We start from the raw sequence: 7,151 nt of genomic DNA, 5'->3' as shown, positions 1-7,151 counted from the left end.
GAGTGAGAGAGACAAAGGAAAAATGAGAAGGGGCGGTTATCTGATAGAGCAGCAGAAGTGCCAGCTCTGTGTCAACAGCTCCTCTATGACAGTACCCTCTGGGTTTCAGCTGACTTTGTACATGTCTTACGTCTTACACTGACCTATGTTTTATCTTAAAAACACACTTTTTAGGGGCTCATCAAATCTCAACCCACGTAATTTCTGTCCCACCTCGAATTCCCCTTAGGTAAAACGAAGACCCTATGCTGTTCAGTATCTGTGCCTCTCCTCCCACCATGTCTTTGCCATTTCTAGATATCCCACCCTTCTTACATCTTCACATTCACAGCATTGCTCTGTGTCAGCCAAGACTGGAGGCTTTGCCTGGGACAATCCAGCAGCCGAGATCAATCTCACCCACACAAGTGACTGTTCACAGCACTGGTGAGCTGCACTCTGAGTAAAGCCTTCAGGTGGATCCCAATGCTGTCACCAAGCCTGGACCTCTCAGAGCAGAACTGTGCCAAGTACAGCTCAGGAAATTACAATTCCCATGCTCAATGTTTGGGCCTTTTGGTTTATATATGGACAGGTTTTGAGCATGGAGTTTTGCTTCTCCTACTGTCAAACCTCCTTTCTTTCTTCTGGCTGACAGAATCAGCTTCGGCCTTCTCCATCTGCGCCCTCAGCTCCTTCCCGCCTCATTAATTGAGTATTTTTTTTTAATGATGCCTTCCCTTTTCAGTTCTGGCTAACAATGACTTTCCTTTCTGGAATGTTCTATTGTAGCTTCTGTTTTCCTTTACTTTGTGTGTCAAACCTTCTCCTTAAGACCTCCAGGCTTTCCCCACCCCCTCCCAGAGAATGATTTGATTTCCCTCTCTGAGTTGCCCAGGTCTTTTCTTTTGCTGGCATCCAGTGTCTCTTACTGGCCTCTCTATTACACAATAACTATTATCAGACAAGACACCAAAATCTCAGAACCCATCATCTTTGAAAGTGACCATACTTGTCTCCACCCTTCTTAAAAACTTGACTTGGTACTGGATTCTAGACTGAAGACCACTTCTCCTTCAACCTTGGCTGCCTTTTGCCTGCCTTCTGGTTTCAACACCAGGGCTCCAATAATGCCCTAGGAGGGGTGTGGCTTTGTTTGGTATAGTTTAAGAGGCTACAAGAGGAGACATGTTGGAGTCCTTCCCACACCCAGGAGAATGCTACCTGTGCTGCAATGCCCTCTTGAGTAGACAGTGAAGACTCCTATTTGCACGAGCTTCCTCAGCATCACTGGGACAGATTTGGAGAGTTCTAGGGAAAGGTGTGTGTTGTATCTGGGTTTCTTCAGTGGTCTGTGATTTTGAGGATGGTTGCTCTGGTTTTTCCCTGCTTTTATAGAGTAAACCCTTTGATCTCATTCTCTGAGGGGATTAGTTTCTGCTGATTCTGGAAGAATCCCATTGTCTGATGAGGAACGTCGCTGTGCTTTGATTGAAAGTGAGGCTGAAGCATTAAGGGCTTCGCCTCTGCGAGAAGTGGGGTTAACGGGATTATTTGCATGGATTACCCATTATTGAGGCAATTGGTATCTTAACAAATACATATATTTGAAATGACCACGCTTACAAACCTGTGCTCTTTAGTCTCATGGGCACATCGTCTGTATGTATCTGGGGATTTTGCTTTGAATTTACATTAGCCAAGTGACTCTAAATTTCCATGTTCATGTTTACATTCTCATCTTTACTTGGATGCCTAAGATGAATTTGCATCATTAATTTACAACTGTGCATTGGGCCTCAGGATAGCAGTGGGGCAACACGTAAGTGACACAGTATTGTGAGCCAGTTTGGAGTTTCGGCATATGTCCATTGAGATCGAAAAGACCATGGCTGGCTTCCTTGTGTTCAGGAAAGGTGTTCAGAGCTATGTGATTGGTTATCGGAGCACAAAGAATGTGCTATGGAGGTGGAGCTTGAAGACTGAAGTTTGTAAGATGAGAGTGAGTTCAGAGCCAAACATCTCACCAGCTTGGCTCTGAACTATCAGGGGACCGTGGAGCCTGTGAGAGTCACCAGGGCTGGTTAACTGCGCACAGAGCACAGGTTGAGGAAACCTGCTCAGAGAGAACCTTTCTGACCAGTTCAGAAGAGCTTATTTACACGAGCCAAGTCCTTCCAAAGGCAAATTCTGGCTTTTCCTGCCCCCCTTGGCCCACACTGCCAGCCCTTTTCTCCCCCTAACTCCTGCTCCCATATGGCCAGTCCTCAATGAGAGGTACTTCTTTCCAAAGTCTTCTGGTTCTGACAAATCAAATGGACTCTGGAAATCCAGAAAAGTTGATCTGTTGACAAACATACAATGAAATGGTTTAAGATAATTTTAGGAGAGACTAAAACATTTGATTCCATATTTTATCTCTCGTCTTCTGCTTGAAGTGATTTAATTTAAATTTCAGATGGTCACTGACATACTGTCAGAACTGTCTCAAGGGGGAAAAAAGCTACAAAAAGGAAAAGTCAATCTGGTACTATAATTTGTACACATGAGGGTAGCAGTGGTAAACTGAATGCACGACTTCTTATTGGTTGCCAAATATGCTTCTCAAAGAACCATGGCAAACAAGGGAATAGGAACAGGAAAAAACAAAGCAAGACTTGTGTCCTTCAAAATAAAGGGAATGCAGTCAAAGCAAATGTTCAATTGTGCAAAGTCAAGGCGCTGAAGGCGAGTGTTGGAAGAGCAGTGCATATGAAATGCTGGTGAGAGTCTTTCCTAAGGTTGAGGTCTCAGGACTCCTGGCAGCCTCTACCATTGCACTCCTGGAGAATCCTGAGCTAACCAGACAGTTGTCCTGAAAGGGACGGCGTGCTCAGAGATCATGTGGAGGAATTCTGAGGGACCAAGTGCTGGATAAAAGCCAAATGTGATGGTTAATATTGACTGTCATAGGACCTAGAATCACCTGAGGACACACCTCTGCATGCGTCTGTTTCTAGATTAGGTTCATTGGGGTGGAAGAGCCTATCCAAGTGAGTGGGACAGGATTCTATGAGCTGGGGTCCTGCACAGAAAGGAAATAAGAAACGAAACACTAGCGTTCATTACTCTCTGCACTCTCCTGGCATGGATGCTCGATGGCCGGCTGCCTTACACTCGCACCACCACGCTTTCTCCGCCATGATGGGGCACACCCTCAAACTGTGAGGCAACGTAAGCTCCTCCATCCCTAAGCTGCGTGTCAGGCTTCCTAGCCTTGTGGTGAACAACTTCTAGACTGAAAACGCCTTTGTCAGTAGCCAGTGCACGGCAGCTTTGTGCTCTGCTGCTCCTATGGCCTGAAACATTCATGACCCTGGGAATTTTGAAAAGTAATGAGTATTTTTAAGGACAGTAGAGGGTTTGTTAGGAGAAGTAGAGTGTCACCACATTCCATCAGTCAAATCCAGACGAAGAACAACAAACTGAGAGAAAGTACGCTGCATACGTTGGCCCTGAAACTAATTTCTTACGATATAAAATTGTCCTGCTGATCAATACAAAAAGACAACCTAATAAAAGAAATAAACAAGAAGAGCTTAAAAGCAATCTGGGGACTAAACCGCAAGTGATCGATAATGATTTGAAATATGCTCAATGGGGTGAGAATCCATTATTTGCCTGTTGGATTGGAAAATATTTAAAAACGTAGCAATAAATAACATGGAGTGAGCATTTCACCAATGATGACAATGGAGATGGTGTGTCCCAGCTCTGTGCTCTCGGATATGCTTTTGGAGAGCGTTTTGTGAAAAACTTCAAGGTATGCATCATTTGATAGCAATGTGATTTCTAACAACGTCCCCAACTCAAGACCACGAGGATATATAAAGTACGATGGACTGAATGCCTGTGTCTTGCTTCTAACCTTTATGCTAATGCCATAATCTTACAGGGAATGGAATTTGGAGGTGAGGTCTTTGGGAATGGTTAGGTTAATGTAAGGTCGTGAAGGCGAGGAGAACTTGCAGGATTCGTCTGCAACCGAGAGGAGGGAGAGAGATCGGGGCACACAAGCAGTTCTTTCTTTCCCATGCTCTCTTGTCTCCCTGCCACTTGAGGAACTGAAGGAAGGTTGTGGCCAAGAACAAGACACAGGAGAGAGTCTTGTAATCTTGGACTTCTAAGGCCCCAGAGCTGTGAAGAGTTCATTTCTCTAGTTCCATTTTGAATCTGAAACATACAGAAATCAAGCTGGACCCAGGTTGGAAGTTTCCTCCCTGTTAGCTCCTGTCTATACTGCCGAGGTGTTACATGAGGTGCTGGGGTATAAAAGTCGTTGGTTGTTCTTTCCTGCTTTGGACCCTGCGAGCTACAACACTGACCCCTGGGGAAAAATACTACAGATAATAGTGTAACTTGTGAGAGAAACCAGGTACTGTCTGATGGGGTTTGAGGCCCTCTGTGCAGGAGGGAATTCTGTCTGCTACAATCAACCTAGCCAAAATCCTCTATCCAGAGAGATCATAGGCCTTCCCGTGGAACCTGGTATTGTTATTTGGACAAATGGATGTGCTGTCGAACTGCCTTCTGAATGTTTATGTTTATATTGATTAGTGCTGCTCTCAGTCTTGGTCAGAGATGCCTGTGCTTAGAGCAGGCAATGGAAAGACACACAACAGGTGAAATGCTCAGAATGCCAGCCTGTTGTGTGAGTAGCCATTAGTAGAGCATCTGTATCATGCTGTTCGAGGCACAGGGATATCAAAGACAGGGACCTGGAAAGAAGATGAGAGCTAGAAGATGGGAAGGGAGGGGTGCTGAGAAACAATGACTTCATGGCCATGACGTGGCCACTGTGCCCATGAACCCACAGCAGCGGAGGTTATCTACATAAGATGAAGCACGGCAACATTTCACTACACACAGAAGAACAGCTCATGAGGCCCCACCCCTCCATGATGGGCTGCTGGCTGTGAGTGGTTGCTGGGGGAAGGGAGCCATTTTCTTCGGTGGCATGGCCGCTGCTAAATTATTGCCTGTGCTTCAGTTAATGCAAACAACCCTTCCTTTATCTCCATGGGCTACAAAATGAGAGTGGAAGACACAAACGCAGGAGGGAGATGGGAAGAAGAAAGGATTCGGAGGCATTGAGGGGGTTCGAGAGAGTAATGAGTGTGAAAATTACATATATGTACACACACACATATGTACATGTATGGCATGGTCACTTAATAAAAAATTAAATTATTTTTTATTATGAAAATTACCCCATCTATGATATTTTGTGCTAGCCGAATCAGACTAAGCTATAAATGATAATTTTCACCTTGTATTATTTTTGAATATACTAAGCGTTAGAAAACGTTATGTATTACTCATATGAATTTGATGATCGAAATTATAGCCCAGTCAGATATAGGGTAATGTATAGGGTTTTTTTGTTTGTTTGTTTTTTTAACAAGGCTGTGGCATATATTCTGAACAAAGGGCATATTTAGCTTTGTGTAAAGTCGAAAAGAATACAACTTTGTGACCTTTTAAGAAAAATACAGAGCAAGTTCTTTCATTTTGCTGTTGCGTCTGCAGTCATGTGTATGCTCAGGCTACAGAGGAGGCTTGCTTCTCGTGTCCTCTGCTGTGGTAAAAAGAAGATCTGGTTGGACCCCAATGAGACCAAGGAAATCGCCAAAGCCAACTTCTGTCAGCAGATCAGGAAGCTGATCAAAGATGGGCTGATCATCTGGAAGCCTGTGATTGGCCATTCCCGGGCTCGCTGCCGGAAAAACACCTTGACTGACGGAAGGGCGGGCATATGGGCATAGGGAAGCGGAAGGGTACTGCAACGCTCGGATACCCGAGAAGGTGACCTGGATGAGGAGGATGAGGAGGATGAGGAGGATGAGGAGGATGAGGAGGATGAGGATCCTGCGCTGGCTTCTCAGGAGATACCGGGAATCTAAGGAGATTGATTGACTGCCATATGTATCTCAGCCTGTACCTGAAGGTCAAAGGGAATGTATTCAAAGACAAGCGGATTCTCACGGAGCAGACCCACAAACTGAAGGCATACGAGGCCTGCAGAAGCGACTGGCTGACCAGGCTGAGGCTCGCAGGTCTAAGACCAAGGAAGCACGAAAGCACCAGGAGGAGCGCCTCCAGCCCAAGAAGGAAGAGATCATCCAGACTCTGTCCAAGGAGGAAGAGACCAAGACATAAAACTTCCCTCATGTCTGTGCATAGTGGCCTGGCTGTGGCCTCACATGGTTCAGTCACTAAAATAAAACAAGCCATTGTCTGTTAAAAAAGAAAAAAATAAAAATATAAGCACATACTTGTTACACAGAGAGCCAGGCACACGTGATTCCTTAGCACGTTTCTGAGAATTTGCTGAAGCTCAAATGGTGGTTGCCTCTGAGGACTTGGAATGCTGCCATCGAACATGGTGTGGACGGGGAGTGAGGGAGTCTTCCTTTTCCCATCACACCTGTCGTCACTGTTGTTCTTTGCAATGTGAAATGTGTAACTTGTATTAAGGAGAAAAGAAAAACAGTGAAACGTTTCAAAAAACGTTTCACCTTGAGATTCCTTTTTTTTTTCCTTGAGGCACATGCTGTAGGGAGGCCATGACTGATCATCTACACTCTGGCCCCATACATGCATAGGTGTCATGCTAGGTGACAAGATACAAATAGTCTTCTTCATGTGGAGGTTAGACACGCACCAGATTTGGGAGAAGCTGGGTTTTCCCAGAAAAGGTAAAGCACACTGTGGTGCTGGTTAGCAATGTTGTTACTCAGGGTCAGCATCAGGGTCAGGGGTCAGCCGCCAGGCTTAGGGTTAGGGTCTGACAGGATTAGGGTTAGGCCCAGTGTCAAGGTTAGATAGGGTTAAAGTTAGGATTAGGGCCAAAGTTAGTATTAGACAGGCTTATGGTTGTGGTTATGGTTATGCCCAGGGTCAAGGTCAGGGTTAGGATGGGGGTTACACAGGATTAAGGTTATAGTTTGGTTATGGTTATGGTTGGGTTCAGCATCAGGGGTTAGGGTCAGGGTCATGACCTGAAGTAGTCATGGGCTTTATTCCCAAGCAGGACAGGGACACTGTTCTACCAACGCTTGTGTCTTCAGTGGCAAACCTTAGGCAGTCTGGTCCCTAAGAAGTGTTCGAGGAACCCCTGGATTCAAGATACC

General features: G+C 45.3%; 1 pseudogene; it reads left to right on the top strand.

Moving 5' to 3' along the window:
* Positions 1-5,549: 5,549 nt before the first annotated feature.
* Positions 5,550-6,209, top strand: LOC116892819 (annotated as a pseudogene).
* Positions 6,210-7,151: the final 942 nt, after the last annotated feature.

The sequence above is a fragment of the Rattus rattus genome, chromosome 2 (assembly GCF_011064425.1).
Source record: "Rattus rattus isolate New Zealand chromosome 2, Rrattus_CSIRO_v1, whole genome shotgun sequence".
Classification (NCBI taxonomy): domain Eukaryota; kingdom Metazoa; phylum Chordata; class Mammalia; order Rodentia; family Muridae; genus Rattus; species Rattus rattus.
This window is presented reverse-complemented; position numbering and strand designations above follow the sequence as displayed.